Source organism: Anarhichas minor, unplaced genomic scaffold (genome assembly GCF_050575085.1).
Source record: "Anarhichas minor isolate MPS153535 unplaced genomic scaffold, ASM5057508v1 ptg000025l, whole genome shotgun sequence".
NCBI lineage: Eukaryota > Metazoa > Chordata > Actinopteri > Perciformes > Anarhichadidae > Anarhichas > Anarhichas minor.
This window is the reverse complement of record NW_027466471.1, coordinates 3,126,185-3,148,793: the sequence shown is the minus strand read 5'-3', so window position 1 is coordinate 3,148,793 and position 22,609 is coordinate 3,126,185.

The following is a 22,609-nucleotide window of genomic DNA, read 5'->3' as shown; positions in this document are numbered from 1 at the left end:
GCTTTCCAGTTGACATGATGACCAGGTCGTTGAGCCTGTCTTGGCCCATGGTGCTGCTTAACCGTGTCTGTAGACAGCGCAAAGGCCACTTGGAAAACAGCCGTCAGTGTGGGAAACATGTCTTTGTCAAGCATTTGTCCGTTTCCTTGTCCTCATGAAGAATCTGTTAGCCACCAGGAGTTCTTCCTGCTCTATTTGAATCCTGTACTGTGCAGCAAAGCTTTTGAGTGCTTCTTCTGAGAGAAAGTCTGCTTACCTGTAGGGCCTTATGATTTCCAGGATGTGGAAAACATATATATATTTTTTTTTTTCACAACCGAATGGAAGAAATAAAATATGGCCCTGTTTTGGTTTATTCACTTGATTATCTACTCTGCTCTGTGTTGGTGTTTAACCAAGAGAGAGGCTCAGCTCCACCTCACACACATACACAGACACACACACACAGTCGTGTAGAAGAGGCCCCCTGAGACGGTTAGCTCACGTTAGCTAGCTAGCCAACAATCCACATTAAGCTAGTAGCTTCACTAATGTCACAGCTGTGCATTCACAAAGATAAAAAAACATCTGTCTTACTGGCTGAGCTGAACCACTTTCTGTGGATGGCAGCTGAGGTTGACTACTCAGTAGCCATGTTTCCACTCACATATTTTAATGCGCATTTTGAAATATCGCATTAGAAAAGCTGTAAGGAGATGGCTAAATTCGATAAAACTTCCTCTATTGCAAAAAAGTTATTTACGCTTGCTTGAGGTATATTTTGTTATTCTTTTGAAGAAGTCAACTCCTCTTTGCTCCATTATTTGTATCCCCACTCCCATGGGTCAAAGGCCACAGTTTTGTCAATAAGACATCGGCTATAACTCTTTTTTCTTCCCCTGTATCTCTCCAGTTGCAGGACATGCTGGGCCCAATATAAGGTAACGACATAGTGCGTTGATGCATTTTGCATCGAGCCTCCAGGAGTCGGGCTCTTATCAGTCCCTCCGTCTTCGCCCAAGGAGCAGAGTCCCATATATAAGAAGCCTTTTGCCTTACAATCTCCCAACTTTGATCCAATAATGTCACTGAAGTCTTTATTGCCATTTGGACCTGAGAGTGACAGCCCTGCAAAATTGATGAGTCCTCTGGTGTAAGGTAGATATCATAAGGTGCCAGGTATTGACGCATTCCTTCATCATTTATATTTGAAGCCATGGTCAGCAAGACTTTCAAGTTTGTTTCAATTTCAGATTATCTTCAAATATATTACAAATCAGCAGAGTAGTAAATTCATATCTGGAATGTGTCTAAACTTAAGTATTTGGTTCGTCTAGTAATACTTATTGGCTAAAATGATGAATGTACGTTTTTCATGTGAAAATATCGCCCGTTTTGAAAGCTTTTTCCTGTATAGAATGGTGCTCTGTGTAAAGCATTCATTAAAGAGACGAATGACGGCGGGTAAAGATAACCGAGGAGGTGAAGACACACAGTTAAAATGACACTTTGAGTAATCATGATCCTTTATGTTCCGGAGCGTGATGGATTTAGTTCCCGTGTAGAAATGAGGACGTGCAGCATGTACACGCTCTACCTCCATAAGAGATCAAGTAAGCCTGGGCTTCTGTTCATTTGGTTTTGAAAAAGAGATGCTAAATAATGTCTTTTCCACGGCCGGATTTAGTGATTTGGGGCCCCAGGAAGATCCTGTTTTGCTTTAGTTTTTATCCTTTCTCTAAATGGAAATGCTGGTATTGACACTGGTAGAGAAAATACTAAAAAAAAGTTTAAATTACAACTGATAACTACAAATAGTAAACTAATAAAACAGCACAGTTAAAGTCCTGCCTTCAACTGTTTACTTTGTTTTATGTTGTGAGACAAATCTGAATCTGCAACGTAACCAGTAACATTTCCCTGTCAAGTAGTGTACTACAATGTTTCCCTCATCGTACTCGGTAAGTAGTATACAGTATTTTTGATTTGCTTTGGGGAGCTGAGTAAGAATAGTAATATTATTCAATACATTTTTGTATCTAAACATCATAATAAATTTATAGCTGTTTGGGGCCTTTTCATTTGGGGGACCCAGGCCTTACGATAAAGTCTGACCCTGGTGTCTTTTCCCTTGAACCAGACTGCAGGCCTTTTTTGTGTGTGTGACTATGCCAAAGCGGTGTATTGCTGAGAACCCATAGACTGAATATAAGAAGTGGATTTAGTCATCGTGACGTCACCCATTGGTTTGTGGACAGCCGTTTTGAAGCTTCGAGTTCGGTGGTTTGGCCGTCGCCATCTTGGATTACGGCCATTGCCATTTTGGCTTTTTGTAACCAGTGAACGGAAGTGACCATATTTGGAATCCGGAGGAGTGACGTAGTCTGGTAGCAACCTTTCAATAGCAGTAGACCTACCCTAAAGCATACTCTGCTTTATGATCTATTTGACTCTAAATGGACCATAATTTACTAAATGAACATCATGCTGTATTGAAGAAGACTTGAAACTAGAGATTGAGACCATAAACTCATGTTTACAATGTTTACTGAGGTAATATAGCGTCATTTTCTCATAGACTTCTATACAATCTGACTTCATTTTGCAACGAGAAGAGTTGCCAGTTGCCTTACTGGCCAGTAGAGAGAATGCAATTTTAAGACGCAACCAGAGGCTGCCGGCTGTGAGGACTCACGGAAGCACAGAGTGGAGTGTGACACCACAGGCCAAAATCAGTTTGAATAAAGTTGTTCAAAGAAAAAAATGTCACTTTTTATTCTGGAATAAAGCCTTCATGATGGGCACACTGTTTTAGTTTGTCAGCTGGTGATAAGATGTCTTCCACTTTTGATGTCTTCCACTTTTGATTTCGGGGGTTTCGGACCTTGTTAAACAGAAATGTAGAAACTTTCTCATGTTATAGCTGGGACAGATTTGCAATCAGGGCCTGCCGCATGTGGCATCAGAAGGTCAGCCACATTTCATAAGTCTAATTTCAAAAACGGAGCGGCCTAATGAAATCTGCAAAATTAAAATATGTCGTTAGTGCAAGCTGCAGCTCTCTCCAGTGTTCCGCCGAAGAGTTGCTCCATTAATTGCAGTGGGCTGTGATTATTCACGAGGGTTTATAATTAGGAGGGAGTCAGGAGTGTTTTATGCCGGGTAATTGCATGTGTCTACCCACCGCCACTTTGCTGGGGAAGCAGTAAGCTACAGTACCGCCGTCGAATCAAGGGAGGCTGCTTTGGCCCTTGTTGCTTGAAATTGATTTTGAAGCACTCCTCAAACAGATTGCTTTTTGTAAACATCACTCTTCCTTAATTTTACAGATTCTGATGATACGCTGCGGAGCCATTATGAATTTTTCGCTTGAATCCGGGTGCATCCGCCAGCTTCCCACCACAAGTGGGTTTCGGTAGGAGGAAGTGAAGGCTAAATAATATGCAAACCGCTTAGTATTTTTCACAATTTTAAATTGCAGACAGACATGTATAATCAGTTGTCAAAGAGCGGGCAATTGGAAAAGCTTGTCACCTTCCATTTCTTTGTAACATAAAATGATTAGAACTAAATAGCCGCATGCTATTTTATCTGGGATTGTGTCCTTGCTTGACATGTGGGACAAAGATAGAGTGAAGCTCTATTTTGGGGAGCAGCTTTTGAATTCAGGGTCTGGAAAATACTTCCTTTACCACTTTTATTGTATCTTGTCGTTCCCTGTTTTGCTGCGTGTGAGAATCTGTTCCGCTGTAGATGACTTCAGTCTTGCAGCACATGTGAATGCTTTAATAGAACGTGTCCACGCAAATATGACTGTTAACATTTCCCAATTTTTTTTATTTTAAATTGTTTTGAGCTCTGTGCGTCTGCCATATGGTTGCCATGTGGTGTTGTTGCACAGGCTGCTCAAAATGCAGATAATTCACATTAATTTTCCCCATATAAAGTCGGGGGTAGGGGGGGCATCCATTAGGATTTGTATGACGTGTCACGGGGGCCACATGGGGACCCGGTGAAAGACTGCGAGACCGGTCGTTCAGCTCCATCAAGGACCGCTGCGGCAGCTGTTTTTTTCCTGGACGTCTGTTCCTAGGTAACGTGCCTCTAAACTTGATGGGCTACAACAGCTTGCTCTTCCTCCATTCTATTCAGTGACGGCCCGAGAGTTAACTTGAGTCACAAAACTTAACATCGGCTGTGGGAAGCCGAGAGCCGCCTCCCACCTTTAGTGCACTCTGGAACAAAATGGTCAGTTGAGGTGGTTCGGGCATCTAATTAGGATGCCTCCTGGACGCCTCCCACTGGAGGTTTTCCAGGCACGTCCAACTGGGAAGAGACCCCGGGGAAGACCCAGAACACGCTGGAGAGATTACATCTCCCAGCTGGCCTGGGAACGCCTCGGGATCCCCCAGAATGAGCTGGAACATGTTGCCGGTGAGAGGGAGGTCTGGGTCGGCCTGCTTGCCCTGCTGCCACCGCGACCCGACCCCGGATAAGCGGTGGAAAATGGATGGATGGATGGATGGAACAAAATGGATGAAAAAAAGCTGCGATGAGATAAGATGATGGGAGACACGTGAAGAATGACTGGTTGCTGTGCTATTCATTATTCAGAAGCAGTGTTCACTCGTGTTTTATGTGAGATGGCATGTTATCGCGGTGTTCAACCTTTGGCAACAAGTAAAAAACCTTTTCAAGAAGATGTGAGACGTGAAGAAGGGGAACTTGACTACCGTGAACTGCATTCGTATGGGAAAAGATTTTCTGGGAGGTCAACGACCGATAAAGTACGGAGAGTTTTACAACTCTATATCAGTGGGAAATATTCTGAAATGGCTTTCGCTCTACTCCACTGTGCTTCATGAATTACTGCAGGAGATGAGGCGGCCCTGTCAGAGCGACGGGAGGAAAGGCTTCTAAGCCTTTGAGCAGGTCAAGGACGGCGGTGAAAGGACGATGAATTTTATATGTTGCACCTCGTAAATATTCACATCCGAGGGGAGAAAAGACAACAACTGCACTGTTGTCACATGTTAAGCATGAGGGGGACGACCATGTTTTTAATCAATGAAATGGCAATATAGTGCCATACATCTAATCTAATGTAAAAGGGAATATTGATACGTTCCCTGTGGCAGAATGAATGTCGTAGTTAATATTACTAAATCTCATTACTTACTTGCGACTTCCCTGCACTCCCGAGGTCAATGAAGGTGAAGCAGCACCCAACAACACTTGAGAAACATATGCATTAAATAGACCAACAACAAACGCATGTCTAAATGATGATGTCAGCGTGAGACACAAATCATGGCAGAGAGAGGACAACATTTTACTCCAGTAGATGCTGAGAACTCTTGTTTTCACAAATAAGGGAGGCAACACCAGCAGTTTATCACAACATGTGACCAACAAGCAGAACATCAATCTGCAGAAATTACCATTTTTCTACTGTTTGTGGAGCAGCCATCAATCCTCGTCCACTGCAGGAGACGTTAGTGATGTCATACGGAGTTTGATCAGAAAAACAGGATAATCAATGAAAGATAATTGCTCAGCTAATTGTTTAGTTGCTAATGTATTTTAACATTATTTGAACTTCTTACATTGCTGCTCAAGAAAGACTATTTGTTTACAAGCAAGAATAATAAAACATTGTCGATTACTTTCTGAATTCATTGTCTTTTTTTTTCACAATATCTTAAAAAAGAATCAATAAGAGAATCAATAAGAGTACTAGTATGGATAAAATCCTTACAATACCCATCATTAAAAAAAAGAGGAGATATAACTTTAGGAACTTTGAACAAGGCAATTTAACTTTTTTGCGGAAAAAACACAGCAGACACAGATACTTATTTAATGCATGGTATTTTTTATCTCATAAAACATATTTGGAAAGTGGGAGTATAACGCCACGTCTACTGACCGCTGGTTAAACAGTACAGTGTGGAAAATACTTCTTCTGATGGCAGTTTTAAATATGAAAAGAAATAGCACCCTCTCTGTAAAGACAGAATTTGGCCTGAATAATAATTTTACACACCTTAGCAGACATGTCCCGCCCCACCTGCTGTTTACCTCTTTGTAGTTACCCACGATACCGCTCGTCCTCAACAACAACACTTCCCAGAGCTGGAGCCACTCCACCTGCTGCTTCGTGTTTGGACTCCACTCCATTAAGCAGGTCTCCTCGCTCTGGCCACCACGGAACACGAAGCACAGCGGCGTGGCCGAATGGACTGCAGACAGTGTTCCGGCACGCACGGCATGAATGTGACACAGTGCTTCCTCTGCTCAACGAGGGCCTTCATGCGCTCCGGTGTACTCCATGTCCTGAAGCAAGTGGATTCATATTTTAATCTCAAACCTTCATTGCACGGGATTGTCCCATTTATTCTTATTCTGTGCTTCCACAATGCACTGACATCATTGGAAGCCACTCACTTTGCATTATCTGTTTATACAGTAAATCACCAATACAACCCAGGACGGCACGCTTTACCCAGACTACAAGCATCTACAAAGGCATTAAGGCTGTCACAGTGGTTACTAATGCAGGCAGACTGCCTGAGGAAGTTCTCATCAAAGTGCTGTATTGTAGTGCATAAAAGTTAAAACAAGGTGAAATTTCCACTATGGTGATGTTGAGCAGTGACACGATGGCACCCATTTCCATTTTTTATGAAGCACGGCCTATCATCGCATTTAAAAACCGCCACATCTTTAACAGATCTGATTGTTTGCCTGAAAAGCGCCTCTGGCACGAGAGGTCATCATACCCTTCCTGTCACATCAGCATCCATCAGCCGCACGTGCCGACGTATCAATCAAAGCATTGCTATCTTTAATCCTATCTGACACGTCAATCTGTGTCCGACGGTCTGCCACCTTTAGATTACCGATTTCCACACAGAGATTACAGCGGCGCAGCCCGACGCCGACTGCAGCTCCTCAACAACCTTGGTCCCAAGGTGCCTCTGCAAAAACGGGGCAACATGATGATGTGGCCTCCGCTACGTGCCAGAAGTTACTCTGACACATCTAGTAAAGGATTGTTAGCAAGCAGGGGAAAACATGAGCCAAAGTAACAAAGGCACGGTAAACATGTTTTTCACCACATAATGGAACAATAATTTCCAATATATTTGCTCGTCAAACATAAATGAAACTATTAAGAATGAAATTTATGTAATAATAGTAAGTAACCCAATGTGTTTTGAATACACAATAAATAGGTTAATAATTTACCATAAATAAATCCAATTTGTTTCAAATTCATAACCAGGTCTATGAATCAAGTTTGAATAAAGCCTATTTGTGTGATATTCATAATAATCAGGTGTATTCAAGAAATTCAACTTACTTAAAATACATCAAATGTATGTACTTTTATTAATAAACCCAATATTTTATAAAATGTATATCTACATATTTTAAATTTTTTATATTTTTCCATTCCCCCCACACTTACAACATCCAACTACTACAATGTACAATACATAAAACAATAACGATGTTTCACATTAACTATGTATTTGCGCGTGCCAAGTGAAGGCATTGCAAAAACTTCAACAATAACTTTTGTAATTTTAAAACGTTATTAAACATTTGTAAACAGACCTTGTCGCTGAAAAACAATGGGAACTGTAATGCTTACAGTCCACTAACATTTCAAGGAATCCCTGACATCCATTTTTAGAAATGTTGACGACCACCAACCTAACAATCTAAAACTGCCATGAGGCTCAGTGGTTTTGCATCGCGTATCTATGTTTGCATGTATACTTACGAGTTCACGAATATAAAAGGAGTACTTTGCAGCAAAACAGTCAAAACTGAAAAACTTTTTCCTAAGGGAAATATCAGTTTATCACTGGAGCATCTTGATTTTCAGTGCTTGCACTTTCGGTGAAAGTTTGGTAGAGTCCAGTTCCATCAGGATTTTCTGAAACACTTCGAATGTGCACTTGAGGTAGCTTAAGTTAAGCGCATAGATTGGTCTGAACAGCATCACACATCCAAGGGTGACACAAGTCTTCAAGTCCAACACCAACATCTGCAGGCTCTTCTTCACGACTGATCCGAATGATGTAGATGCCCATTGTTGTCTGTGCAATCCCCGACACAGCCTTTGTAGGTTTGCTGTCCTGGAAGATAAACAAAGAGAACAATGAGCTGTGTCCCCATGGTGGTACATGTAAAATAATGGAACATTTTGTCAAAACTTTCCACAAAAAAACCAGGAAGACCAGAAAACTGACCATCCATTTCTGTCTAACCAACCAGTTTGGCCAAAAAAAAAAAAAAAGAAATCAAAGAAAAATGCCAGCCAGCCCTTATGCATAAGCTGGACAGTTTTCATAAAATGACCTCAACTGACCATCGATGCCTAGTAAGTTTGCCTCTTAGTAGGCTAATTTTGTATAACTCATTACTTCCCCGTCTACACCGAATATGAGATCAACATAATGGTTTCAGTGTTTCATGATTATGTTCCATAATTTCCATACTTTGTGCTGCCAACCGTTTCATACTTTACCAGGATAATTTAAAGCTGGCAAGTTTCTTATTTGGCTCGTAAAATGAATCATACTCCACACTAATAGCTGCATAGTTTAATCTTAGAGTGCAAACTACACACATGTAAGCAAAGCTAGATGGCGATGCCTATGAGACAATTAACGTGAACTATCAATGTAAATATATTCACAACCAATTTATAATGTAACAATACTAGGTTGACATACACTTACCACGTATTCTTTGATGAGTGTCTCCATGTCTTCATTGAAGGAGACACTTAGGCTCCTCAGGATACAGTCACACTTGATGTTGATGTCTTCATTCTGAAACAAGCATACCAACAAGATTGCCCCCCACCAAAAAAAAGTTAAACTAGTCAATGCATAGCTTTTACAGTTTAAGTAATGCTTAATTTTACTTTTAATATATTAAGTAATATTTTAAGACGAGAGCAGCCAGAGCTGTACTTTCTGCAACTACCATGAACACAACACTATCATGCTGCCACACATCCTCACTAGAGCACCAAATGTGTTATTAATGCAGAAAATAGTCAACAATAAATTCACTATTTGCAGCTGTTTTCCATAAGTAATGTTTGACAAAAAACTACAGAACCCAAATGATTTGGGTCACAAAACTCTATTTGCAACCTGTTTCTAAACATTTGCCTCTTCAGTAGGAACCAATGGGTTTGGGACTGAGTGCCGCAGCCAGGGTAGTTGGAAAGGACTGAGAAGGACGACCATACTGTTGGTTTTGGTCTTTTCAGACACAACTAGAAAGTCACACTCAGTAGCTGGCAGATCTCCGCCAGGTGAGCCTGCAACGGCCACTGCTGTATTGTCTTTATGAATGAATACAACCCACAATTGTCAAACCCCCTGTCTGGACTCCCTCCCCCAACACCTCAAACATTCTCCGTCACACGCCACTTTCAAAACTGCACAACTCACCTATTTAAATCTGCTTTTAACCTGTAAAGTCAGTTATGTATGTTTTCTTTTTTTTTCCGTGTTGTTCCTGTCACGAATTCCCCTTCATATTAGTTTTGTTTTCATCCTGTCTGCTTGTTTTATTAACTCTCGTGTCATTTCAGATCCTACCATTCACACCCGATCATCTCTCATTCCCCTCACCTGGTCCTCCACACCCATCTCACCTGCAGCCCATCCCCTCACCAGCCCTCACTATTTAGGTCCCCTCTCTTGCACTTGTTCCCTGCCAGATTGTCTTGTGTGTTATTGCCAAGTTCTCCAGCGTAACTTTATATTGTTCCTGATCTGCCTGTTTTTCGACCTTGGATTTTTGCCTGCCCCTTATTGGATTTGTTCGCCTGTTTGACTGACCTCCCGGTTTTGACCCTGCCTGAACTCTAGTAAAAGAACTGAACTTGTATCTTGTCTCCGAGTTGTGCTTTTGGGTTCAAGTATCTGTAATCCTTACAGTTCCTTACTGTTATGATGTCATCGATTTTGTTCTTATTATAAATGCTTTTATTGTTTCTGTTTTTACCATGTAAAGTGTCTTTGAGTGCCTTTTAAAGCGCTATATAAATAAAATGTATTATTATTATTAGACACCAATGGTCTGTAAGGCGTCATTCAAACTAGAGGTCCCTGAGCACCCAAAATATCTCGCAGTTTGCTGCAGAATGCGAGATTAGCCGTTAACAGACAGCGATTGCATGGTTCTTTAGGCGTAACTGAAAATAAAAATATTGAATATTGCAACCCAGAATTAGACAATCACAAAGTTGATTGTATGTTGTTAGTAGGATTTACTCTTTTCTTGTTGTGGGTTTGTCAATTTGGCTGAAATTTACAAGGCTTTATCATTATGAATACTTTATATATTGTACATATAGCAACAGGGCCCCTGTACTCTTTCAGTCATTTTCCCACATTGGATCTCACAATCATAAGCGATGACTGACTGCACTCAAAATCTAGTGTGTAACAAAGCCATGAATCTTCCACAACGGAGTAGACAGTGTCGATGAAAGTGACAACTGGAGCCTTGTTTGAAGTGGAACATCTCTGATGTCTCCCCTCTTTAGCTCGACTTGCTGCACGAACAAATTCAGGGCTAGGGGGGATGCACTCAAACAAATTAATAAGTAAAGCACCTTACTTCTCTCCTCCTAATCCTCCTCAGTTGTTCATCAGCAGGCAGTATCAAGAAGCTACAACTGTGAGTGATATAATACAACCTACATTCTGAGCTGAGCAGAACAAATTGCTCAACGCAACCAGAAAATGTATTGCCAGAGAACAGTGACTGGGCCGTCGAAGGTTTAGGCTTACTATTGCTGTCGGGCTGGACCACCACCAAGTCTCACGACCCAGCTGAACTACTAGAAATAAAAGATTAATGAAAAACAATTCCAAATGGTAAAGATGTTGGTTGCCCGCTGGGCTGGGGAAAGTTGGATGGGGATGAGTAGGGGGGCAGCCTGCTGCTGTAAGTACTGTGGATGATAGCTGTGAGCTGGCATCCCAGTGCCGGTAGCTCCAGCTATAACTGGTGAGACTGCATGAAAAGTCTGGCATTCCGGTGCCAGGGTTTACGCCAAGCTGTTGGGGTGGCAGGGCGAGGGTGGTGGGGGGTGCTGGCATCCCGGTGCCATAAGCCCCGGCTAGCTGCTGACGTCTCGACGTGGTGTTGGATTGTGCGCGATGATGTCATCCGGAAGTGTTTACTGGGCGGTGAGCTTAGACAAGAGTAAATCGAAGAGTTTTGCTTTTTTGTCCGATCTGTGGAAAATAATTCCTTTTTCTTTTAATAATGCTTTTCGCAGGGTTACAACGGTCCAGTTGGAGATTAGTGAAGGCTGATTGTCGGGGGACAGAGAGTCTGGCTGCGTGTAGTGAGCCCGGAATAGTGGGGACGATGTCGGGAGACTGACATCTTTCTCATGGGTGATGGAGTCGGGGAACTGCAGCACCATTTTTTGGACTTTCAATAGACTCGTCCCCTTTTTGCTGATGGAGGTGAACTGGGATGCACTGACGATTTGTCGGGTGATCTGTGGTAGTTCTGCAGGTTAAGAAGAGACGAACCGGGCGGGATGAAGACCTTGGAAGGCACTTTGTGAGTGCTTGCTGGACTCGGTTGCTTCTCTGGTGAGGAAAGCGGTGTCTGGATCATGGAGATGCCGTTGGAGTTTTCTGATCTTGTGGATGAGTTTGTTGGCATACCCTGGACTTTGTACTGGTCCCATCTGAAGAAGTTGTTGTCGGAAGTGGAAAGCGAGATGGCATGCATGGGTAGGTAAAAGTGATCGTTAGTAGAATACTTACATTCTGACAGTTCTATCGATGTTACCGGCCCTCGGTCCTGCTTTGGAATATGTAAACGCGACGGGATGAGTGGGTTAGGGAGGTATTTATAGGAATACCGGAAGAGGTGTGGTCCTGCTCCCGAAATGATGCTAAGTAGCTTCAATTATTGTTGTTGATATGTGTTATAAGCACATATCAGAGTCTGTAATTTGTAATGTTTTCAGTGGGATCCTGGTGAAGAACAATTGAATTCAAGAGCAAATTGAACTCTTGCTAATTTCAGCCATTATTTGCTTTAGATGTGGGGGAAATTATTATTTATCCCCTGGATATGAACTATTTTGCGCATGTCGTATGCAATCAATGCTCTCTCCCAGTAGCTACATTCATGTGTAACAAATTTGCAAAAGTACTTTAGTATTTTCAGAGATAACAATACATTCCAAAGCAGGAAGTAGGTCGACGTTCGTGTAGCACAGGGGTGTAGAGTTGAGAGAAAACTGAAGTAGTGGAATCTAAAAAAACAGAAGTGTACAAAATGATTTAGCTGGGTGATTGTGAAGTACATTTGAACTTTATACACAATAAAGTTGAGCAACTCATCTTTACCTGTCCTCTACAGCACACTGCTTAGCATCCTCAGTAAAATAATGCTCTTTGAGATTGGAGCAGCTTTCTCCTTGCAGATGAGATTGGATGAAGCAGTTTTGTGAAAATCAAACACAGCATCTATCTTGCTTATTTGCTGTGTGTTGTATAGAACAATACATCCATTCACTCCAAACAATGTCATTTGAATTTTATTTGTACAACCTGGCAGGATTATTATTTATTTATTGTTAAGTGATTGCAGGGAGAGAGAGATCAGCTGGATGAGCTAGATTGACTTAAAAGAAGAGAGAGAGAAAGCGACGTATTGCTCAGTCAATTCATGAGCTTTCCTCAAAAGAAATGGTCTATGCTTTCAAGGCAATTGAGAGACAATCATGCAGGAGTTTTCAGCTCTACCTCCCGTTTTGCCTACTGTGTTTTCTAGGTTCTTCTAGTCTCAATGCATTTGCAGCTAGGAAGTTAGACAGTGACAGCATCTGCATTATAAACCATTGAAAGAACCGTTGTTTGTACACAGCTGGAAACTATAACATTGAACTCTAGGCGAAAGCCTGAATGAAAGCGCTTAAAAAACGGATCCTTTATTTACAAGTGACTTTTTTGTTTTACAAATTGTTTTTTTCATTCTTTATCAATTATCTCAGCCAACCTCTATAGCATGCAGTCCGTACTGTGACACCACGTAAATGGCCAGTTGACATTGGTCCAGACTTCATACATGATAGTAGTGTTAACAATTAGGTCTTTTACTTTATTTCCGAAAGGGAACATTTTTTTTTGTCTTTATTGTGTATATAAAAAAAAGTTATCCCAGTAATATAGGATGGACCAGTTGTACAAATGTCTGTTGTGGGTGGGCCGTACCTGGTGTAGGCTGGCATAACATGTTAGTTGAAGCTGGCTTGTTTTCTTATAATAGCTCAAGAAAATACTAGTTTCTCTCTACCGCGATATGAAATAATATTATAATTCAAATGGATCATATTAGCAGACCTACGCAGCTGGCAGACTACTTCGCAGGGAGGAGCGCAGTTGGGAGCTCCGGAAAAGACAGCTGTCTTGTCCATCTCTAGAGCTGGCTAGTTGGCTAGGGTGTCTCTGAAGCTCCCGCCGACTCTCCTCCCATAGGGAAGTAGTCTCCTAGCAGCGAGGAAGTGAGGCAGACGGACCGTTTCACAAACCCACACTCGCAGCTTGAAATCTCTGCGAGCAACAATACATCCGTGTGCAAGCATACAGTTTTGAGCAGAAGCAGAGCAAATCCAAGTGCAAGTAGGGGCAAATAGAGTGTGAGGACAGGGTTTTGAGGGTAAGCACTACAAAATCGAAACGTGACTCAATAAGTCATCCCCTCAAATTGAAAGACCGGGCTCTTGAATAAAGACAGAAAAAAATAATAGGTCCCACTGTATAAACCAAAGAACATACATATTTTGTGGTGATGATGAGTTTGTGGTGAACAGCACAGAGACTAATAATGCTAATGCTATACTGGGCACAGTGGGCAGTGCCTGCTCTTCCTCTCTCATCTCCATCAGCTTCTCGTTTTGTCCAGTATCTCTTCCCTTCCCAAAGCTGAGCTTCTACTGACTACTACTGTCATTTAATTTATGTCTGTCCCATTGAAGAAAGTAAAAACAAACAGGCCCAGATCTGGGTAGAACTTTATTTTTGTTGCAATTTGTGTGAGATTGACCCACATTTTGCCAAGTGTAGAAAACTTTGATGCTATATTGGGATTTATTTTCAAATTTCTGGTATTTTTGTTTGCTCATTGGGAGTTTTTAAAAACATTTTTTTTATGCATTGGTTTTGCAGCTCACAACTTAACTGTTCCAACAGTTTTCAGTAAAAAAGCACGTATAAACCGACTGTACAATGCCCAGCAGACAAAGTTGGAAACTAATTGGTAATTGTAGTGGAGCATGTAGCAGCTAGATTTTCCTCAGGAGTTAGTGAAGATTAAAAAAAAAGAAATCTGACTGTACCTGATGAATGTGTAAATAAGCATTACTTGCTAATGCAGATGCCAATTTTTAAGAATTATTGCATTGTTATGCATTCATGTGTAATGTATGATAAAATGTTTAATTATCATTTTCACAAGATCCCTATGCAACACTTTTGTTTAATTTAGGCCTTCAAGCTGAAAAGTTCAGCATACACCTACCCTCCTGTAGTGTAAAATGTGTGAAGAGCAGGGGAAGGCCTCAGTACTGAAGACTCCTTGCAAGATTATCCCTCAATTGATCAAAGAATTAAGAATATTATTTATGGAACTGAGGCCAGCCTAAACATTGTTTCCTTTTGGAACGTGGATGATTTTTCCTCTTCAACAGTTTCATTTCGTGGGATTTCATTTGCCAAATGTCCAAATCTTGACAGTTTACTTGCCTGCTTCGGTGCAATCGTGTCGTGCAATACAGGCCTGCAGCAACATGTTTCCTCCTCCTGCCACTGTAAACCTGATCCCAGCCAACCTCAGCGGCTATCCTCGTATCATGGGCTGGATTTTATGCTGTCCACAGTACCCTCGTACTCGAACAATTGATTATTGCCATATGTGATTCTATACAGGCACCCAGTGTAGTAATGGATGGACTGCTGTTTCCTCAGAGTTCACTGGAAGATTTGGTGGGCATGATCACGCTCTGCTAGCAACACTTTCATCACCCAGCGCTGTTTCCTCTGGATCCACATTTCTCTCTGACCTTTTGATATCACCTTTCAAATTTACCTCGGGGAAAAGTAAAACACCTTAACACTCTGCGCCTGCTTGTTGGCTCGCCTTCCACCAGATTAACACTAGGACCGCCAAGACAGACAGTTTGAGTTCTTATATTGCAAATAACCCTGTTTAAATACAAACTGCAAGCCTTTCAGTCAAGAACTTGTTTGAAGCCTAGAAGGTACTAAAATAACAGAAGAACTCTGAACATTTATTCCCGTCTCTGTGTTACCGTTGTCTTTTTTCATATTAAATATGATAAATTTCTACAGGCAAATGTGTTTTCATTACAGTTTTTACTGTATTTTTTCAATTGTACAGTATAGTACATCTTATGTAATGATACCACTTGACCCACAAACCCTTGACCAGAGGTTGTGCTGATTCGGTGATAAAAAAAAACACTTGATGGTAGCATTAAAAAAATCGCTTCATGTTCACCAATAAATAAAATCTGAACATTTAATGCTATTAACAGCTCTGATAAATTAAATAGCTTATATCCTATGACAGCCAGCTTTATATACATTCCAGTGAAGCAGCAGCTTGGATAATATGCATCACTTTGCATCTCAGTATTTCACACCAAATCTGCAAGCGCTTATCTAACAGGTATCAGTTCTAAATGATCATTTCAAGAAGGCAGTTGTTTCCATGTGACAGATCATTTTACTTCCGCTTCATCTTACATGTACTTATACAACAACATCAGCCTTCATAGTGTACCAGTGTGGTCAGCCTGAACACAAGTACATATATATTCAAGGACAGGGTATGGTCAAATGTCTAAAAAGGAAAAAGAATACACTTTGTTAGCTAATAATTACCTTTCCAAACAAACATGCAGCCCAAATATTCCCATTACCAAAGGATTCCTGTTTGAGGGGGCTATTTTATGTTGCATCTACCAGGTTGCTAATTAAAATCCATACCCCTAATGAGTTTTTAGCACCCCTATTGGTTAACATGATTACCTAAGATAAGAGCAGTACATTTAGGTCCTTTTAATTAAGTGTAAGATTTACAACCGTGTTTTTTTTACTGAAGATGCTCTAAATTGAGTCTCCTCTTCTCTCCTCATGGCCAAGCAGGCTCACCGACGGTCAACCTCTTAGATTGAAGTCCTTTGAAATAACATTTGCAAACTCAGTGCCATGCTTTGCATTGAGGTTGGTGGCTTTAGAGGAAAGAGGTGTAAGGATGCTTTAAAATGTTTATTTTCTGGTGCTGATTGCTGTGATATATTTCCAGTTTCAGCACATGTACGTCTTTTTTAGCCACATTAGCTGTCTCTATGGATGGCATGGAGACATTTACAGAAGAAAGATACAAACCTTCATGGTCCCCAGAAGATGAATTCCTAAGGACTTTGATGATCCTCTGACTTTGCTTCCAGTGCCACCATGAGTTTGATATGTTTGGGTTTGGGTGTCTATTGGATATAAAGTTGTGAAATTTAAACCCCGTCTCCTGCAAAATTTTGTTAGGTTTGGTAAAACATTCCTTGTATGTGCAAAGATATATAAATTAGTGCTGGGCAACGATTAAAATATTTAATCGTGATTAATCACATGGATTTTTTGCAATTAATCGCGATTAATCGCATTGTTATGGCAAAGTTCAATAATGAATTCAAAAGTAGTGTATTGCACACTTTTATTTTAAAAGTACTGCTATATGAACAAAAGTGCAATAACATTTGGTTCACGAGATGCAGGTAGCATGTTTTATACTTAATGTGAATATAATTCATACTTTGTTGGCATCTTATTCTGAAAACCGGATGTTCGTCTGAAGAAACCGGATGTTGTCTCAGATTAATCTTTCCGCTAACTTTCAAAGTCCTTCGCTCGCTCCCGATCTGTGCCGTTTATGCGTTTACTGTGAATTTCAGCATATAGGTGCACTAAAATTACTGACTATAGGATGTTTGCTGGCTTTTATCCCACTGTTCTTGTCATCCTCTTGTTATGTATATGTATTGTCTCTTGTCTTTCAATTAAAAAAATTAAAAAAATAAAAATTATAATAAATTTTAAAAATGCGTTAACGCGCGATAAAATAATTGTCTGCGCTAATTAATGAATGCGTTAACGCGAAATTAACGCGTTAACTTGCCCAGCACTAATATAAATAAAACGTTCTGACATCATTGTTTGGCTTAAAATACATGTTTGTAACGTTACTTTAGTGATGGACATAAATTCAAGTAAATCTTCGTTGACTTTTGATTTTGTAGAGGATTCTAACAGAGGTCTCCTGGGTGAAAGTCCGGTGTTTGTTTGACCCAACCTCCTCTCAACGTGGACGTCCACGTTGAGAGAATCATATGATCAGAAAGATTTTGTGATACGTCAAAAACAAACATAATGCAGGAGAAAATAAGTTACCTGTAAATGTGATTTACAATGCTGTTTTGTATGGAGACCTCATTTCTAAGAGTGTTGCCTCTGGAGGAGCTAGTAATTAAACGACGTAGCTTTTTTTTAACATTGGGAATTCCACACAAACCCCTTGTTTATGTGTGATTAAACAAACTGCAATGCACAAAGATTATTAAATTGTTCGGTGGCACAGACAGCAGCAGCCTCTCACTGCCACTCTGGCCTCGGAGGTGACGATGCCTTGGCCCCTTTGTCCAGGCTGCAGGGTAATTGCTTTTCTGCACCGGGGTTATTCATGTTTTGTGATTGGATCATCCGGCCTAGAGCAAGGGAAGCCACATTCGTGGTAAGGTTGGGTTGTTTTAGTGCATTGCCTCTGAGCTGATAGTTTCAGCAAGACTCCGTACCCGCCGGCTGACGCGGCCGATGATACTGGCATATTCTGTCAACCCCACTGTGAATAAAAACAAACTGTTTTTTATTAAAACTAATTCCTCATCAGAGACACCTTTCCCCAGTCTATTTATTCCTACCTATGAAGCCTATTACTTTTTTTCTCTTTGACCCTTTTGGCTTTTAAAAACACAGCGGAGTCCTGTGTCTGTTCTAATGGGATTTTTCAAATGATTTATTCGCCTCTGATTCTCCTCAGCTCAGGTTTTAATTGGTTTCTGAAAAAAATTTCAAGAATATATCTCACATTGTGTCATCACAAACCGTGTGACATTGAGATGAACACTTAGCATTAGTTTTCTGGAATTTTAATGAGGTGGCTGTTTTCTAAATTGTCTGGTTGCACTGCTTTACAATCTAAGTTCACTGAATCACATTGTCATTACCTCAGTGGGACGCAAAGCCACACTGTATCGAGGTACTTTAAATAAAAACGTAAAGTCATTCTGAAAAGGAAGGCTAATCATCTATCCGTCATCAGCTAAACAAATAGCTTGTTGCTGCTGGTTTGTTTTTATAGCCCCGGCGTTACAGTTAACTTCCTGCAGTATACTGCAGCAGACCAAGAGTGCGCTCTCTGAATACTGACACTGATCTCTGACTGACGTCTCACTTCATCCTGGCATATATTTATCTGACATTTTGCGCCAGGTCTTCTACAGATCCTGCATATAGCTTCTTTTGATTTTCTCCTCACCTTGGGGTCACAACTTATCAGATTGCCTTGCTGACATTTGGCGTGGTCGGAGTAGCTGATACCTGACCTTTCTACCGACTGCTCCCTAATGGCTTTCAACCGTTGCCCAGCCCCTCGATACACCAGCATCGGCAGGAATTGAACTCTTAAATATTCCGCGCCCAGTTGACGGTGGCAAGATCTTATTAGACTTATAAAACAGGCAGGGGTTGTGAAATTGATCGTCTCATTTGACCGGGAAAGCAAATCGTGTATGGAAAGTACACCTGGACACAGGGAGATATCAGTGAAAGTGAATTATTGATTGGGAGAGCTGTTTGATGCTCCGCTCTGGGGACCTACAGCGATGCATGTTTGCCAGTGAAAGGCATTCATGAAGTGCTCAGATGTTGATTCAAAAGCTGACTGGGTTTGTTATTGCATGGAGCTGTCCGACACTTGGACATTGATGTTTGTACATCAAAGCCTGTGCCAGCATGAAGAAACAATGTATACACAGTTAAAGGGGAATTCCAGAATTATTCAACCTATTCTCAATATATTTTTGGATTTCCCGTGCTTGTTAGGGTTAATGTTGAGCTGACATGCTTTGTAAACCTAAAGGGTGGGACTTGGCTGTCTCGCACGCATCGCTGTCCATCAAACGTCTGCTGGGTTGAAACAATATGATTTTTCACACGTTGACTGTTCCCAAGATGATTTTCAATAGCAGAATGTGTCTGTAATGGTTAGGCTCAACACTAGCATGGAGATTACCACCGCCGGCCGGCCTGAATGAAAACCCGGAGAGGGGGTGATTACTCATTGGTTCAGTGCAGCACCACCAACAGCAACACCACCACCCACACTTGCTGACCTTGGCCAAAAGGTTTGGTCAATCAGGCAGGGATCTCTTCCTACACTTCGGTGAGCATTGACTTTCAGCTGGCAGGACAACCTCTCTCTGGAGCAGCTGCTGCGCCTCCTCCAGGACAAATATGCCCACTGGCTCTTATAAAAAGGGCCACACAGATGTTGCTTTACCCTCACCTCAACCTTCACCACCACCATTTTACTTACCGCTCTCTGCCCGAGCAACTGGGGTCAAAAGTTGCAGTACTCCCCCCTCCCCGAGAAAAACCCAATATTGATAACATGCTTCCATCCTTTTTCGAGTTTGCTGGGTTAATAGTAATAATGTTTAATATTTTAAAATTGTAGTTTTTCTCCCATCACAGATATCTGCAATACAAAATGTATTCCATCTACAATTTATAGTGTCATTAGCATTTATTTACCTCAACTGCAGAAAGACTGCAGAAAGAACTAGGCCTTTATTTCTAAATATACACACACATATATACACACATACATTTATATATACATATACACATACATACATACATATATACATACATACATATACATATATTAGGGCTGGTAAAGTTAACGCTTTATTATCGCGCTAACACATTCATTAATTAACGCCGACAATTATTTTATCGTGCATTAACGCAGTTTTTTTTTTAATTATTAAGCGGACATTTTTAACAAGAACCGGGCAGCGAGCGGTGAACAGCTGTGTTTGTGTGGCGTCACTTCCTTCTGCTGCCGCTCTCCCCCACACCAGGGGTACATCCCAAGTCTCTTAATTGTCATTTCCTTGCTCCTCGATCCTCGCTTGAACCGGAAGTTGTTCTGCACCGCCATATTGACGGCCGTCCCAAAGCTCTTATTTAGCTCGGAGGAGCGAGGAGGGATCTCTGAAGAGCCATGAGCGAGGACCCTCATTGTTCATCAGTCATGTGATTGGACGCTGCAGCCGATCAGACTGATACGATTTTTTTCAACATGTAAACAGTGAAGACGGATCGCAGATTAAACTCGAGCTTTATATTTGATTAGTTTTCTGATTCACCGTCTGGTTTAAATATATGTTTATTGTAGTCTGAACAACAAAAGGACCACAAACAACTTTCTTCATTTATTAGAAAGATTTGTGTTTTTATGATCTGACATTTCCCTCAATAACTTTTATTATGAATACAATGTCAGAGAGAGCTGGAGAGACGAAACACTTTTTACATCATGTATCATCATTTCATTCTGTCATGTGAGGCTGTTCATTCCTGAGTGTCAGGTTTGATGAGTTATATAATTTAAGAGAAACAATAATCATATTCTGGGTTATTTAATAATGACGTCACAGTCACAATTTCAAAACGTACAGATGCAAATAATTCATAAATAAGATGATCGCATTCCGCCGGTAGAAATCGATCCTGCGCTTATAAACAGAACACAGGACACAGTTTAACAGACTACAGAGAGAAACACCTCTACAGTGGTGATTACTGTGCGTCTTTATTAGTTATTAGTATTATTAGCTACTATTATTAAGTACAGTGATCATGTGAACAGACACAAACTTCTCAAAAGTCTCTCCAGCTGTTAAAGCCAACTGACAGCTGATCCAGCTGATCCTCCGTCATCAGAAACAGACGTCGCTTCACATGACGCAACTGAGGAAAGGACGTCTCGTGTATCCTAAACATATTTCCTCGTTCCTCTCTCCTCGCATGGTTTCCTCCATGCATCCCTGGTGGGAGGGACTAAGATGCAAGGAAAGGACTCAAGTGAGAGAAACGGGGATGCAATTAAGAGACTTGGGATGTACCCTTCCAGTGCTAAAGTACCGCTTTCTGGCAGCCATCCACAATTGATAGAACCATAGTTGCATCCATACCTCTTGTCACCCCACTTAATACTACCTTACGTATCTTCCTATCTGAGCAGTGCCCAGACCCTCCCTGCTAAGAGGATATGATTAGGTAAATCTGTTTCCACTTTCCTTGATAGAGCAGCTGAGCAGCAGATCTGCCTCAACGTTTTAGGATGTAATGGATGCTGGTTAGGCACCAGCTCCCTGCGACCTGGAACAGGGTAAAGGATTTAATTAACGGTTACATGGCTCTGTTAAGGCATTTCTGCTTTACCTTTAACAGCTTGTCTTAAATCCCCATCATCTGGAATCAGGGCTGGTGGATATAGTTTAAAGTCATTATCACAACATTAATATCATCGATATATTTGTTTCGACATCCACTATGGGAAATGTCCCAAAAATGACATACTGATCAAACTGATTCAAAGTGATGTGTTGTACTTCCATTCCTGGTAGGTTTTCAATTTGAGACATCTGCACAAATGGATTTCTGTTACGTTTCAGCAGAGTTAGTTGGACCCAAAAGCAGACTCAGACACACCTGTAAAATGATTGAAAATGACGTAGGGGAACGGCGAAGAGCGAAGCTGAAGGAAAGATGGCGGGGAGTGGTGGATGCCGTGGCAGGCAGGCAGAGAACTGGTTTCTGGAAACAAACAACTACTGAAGAGCAACCACACGAGGAAATCTAACTGCAGTTACTGTACAAACTGAAACAGCGCTTGGCCAAGAGCGCATACTACCACTGCAGCAGCCTGGCTGTGACTCACTGGAGAACCGGGGTAGATGTACAGAGCCTGATGAGAGTGATGGGATGCAGGTGTGCTCAATCAGCCAGCAACCAGGAGCAGGAGGAAGGGGGGAAGCCGCCACAGCCACCGGCACAGACAGAAGACCAAACCTGGAACAGACAGACAAACCCAGAGACATGAGCGTGCGCGGGACAGTTTTCACTGATGGTAACTCAAGAGCGGTTGAAATAACCAAATTAATTGGTTGTTGTTGTTTTTTACAGTTTTTCTGTTTAAAAGTCAGTCAGAGCGACATGGCTCTGTCGTTGCACTAATGGTATTTGAGCAGTGAAAATGTACATTATGATAAATATATCTATAAATCACAAATGGCAGAAACAATCTTTGCTCGTTTTGCTAGCTTTCCCAGTCATTCATTTATACTTCAAGAATGTCTCCTACAGAACTCTGTGTAAAGGTAACATGATTTGTGATGTCGCAGTGCGATTCA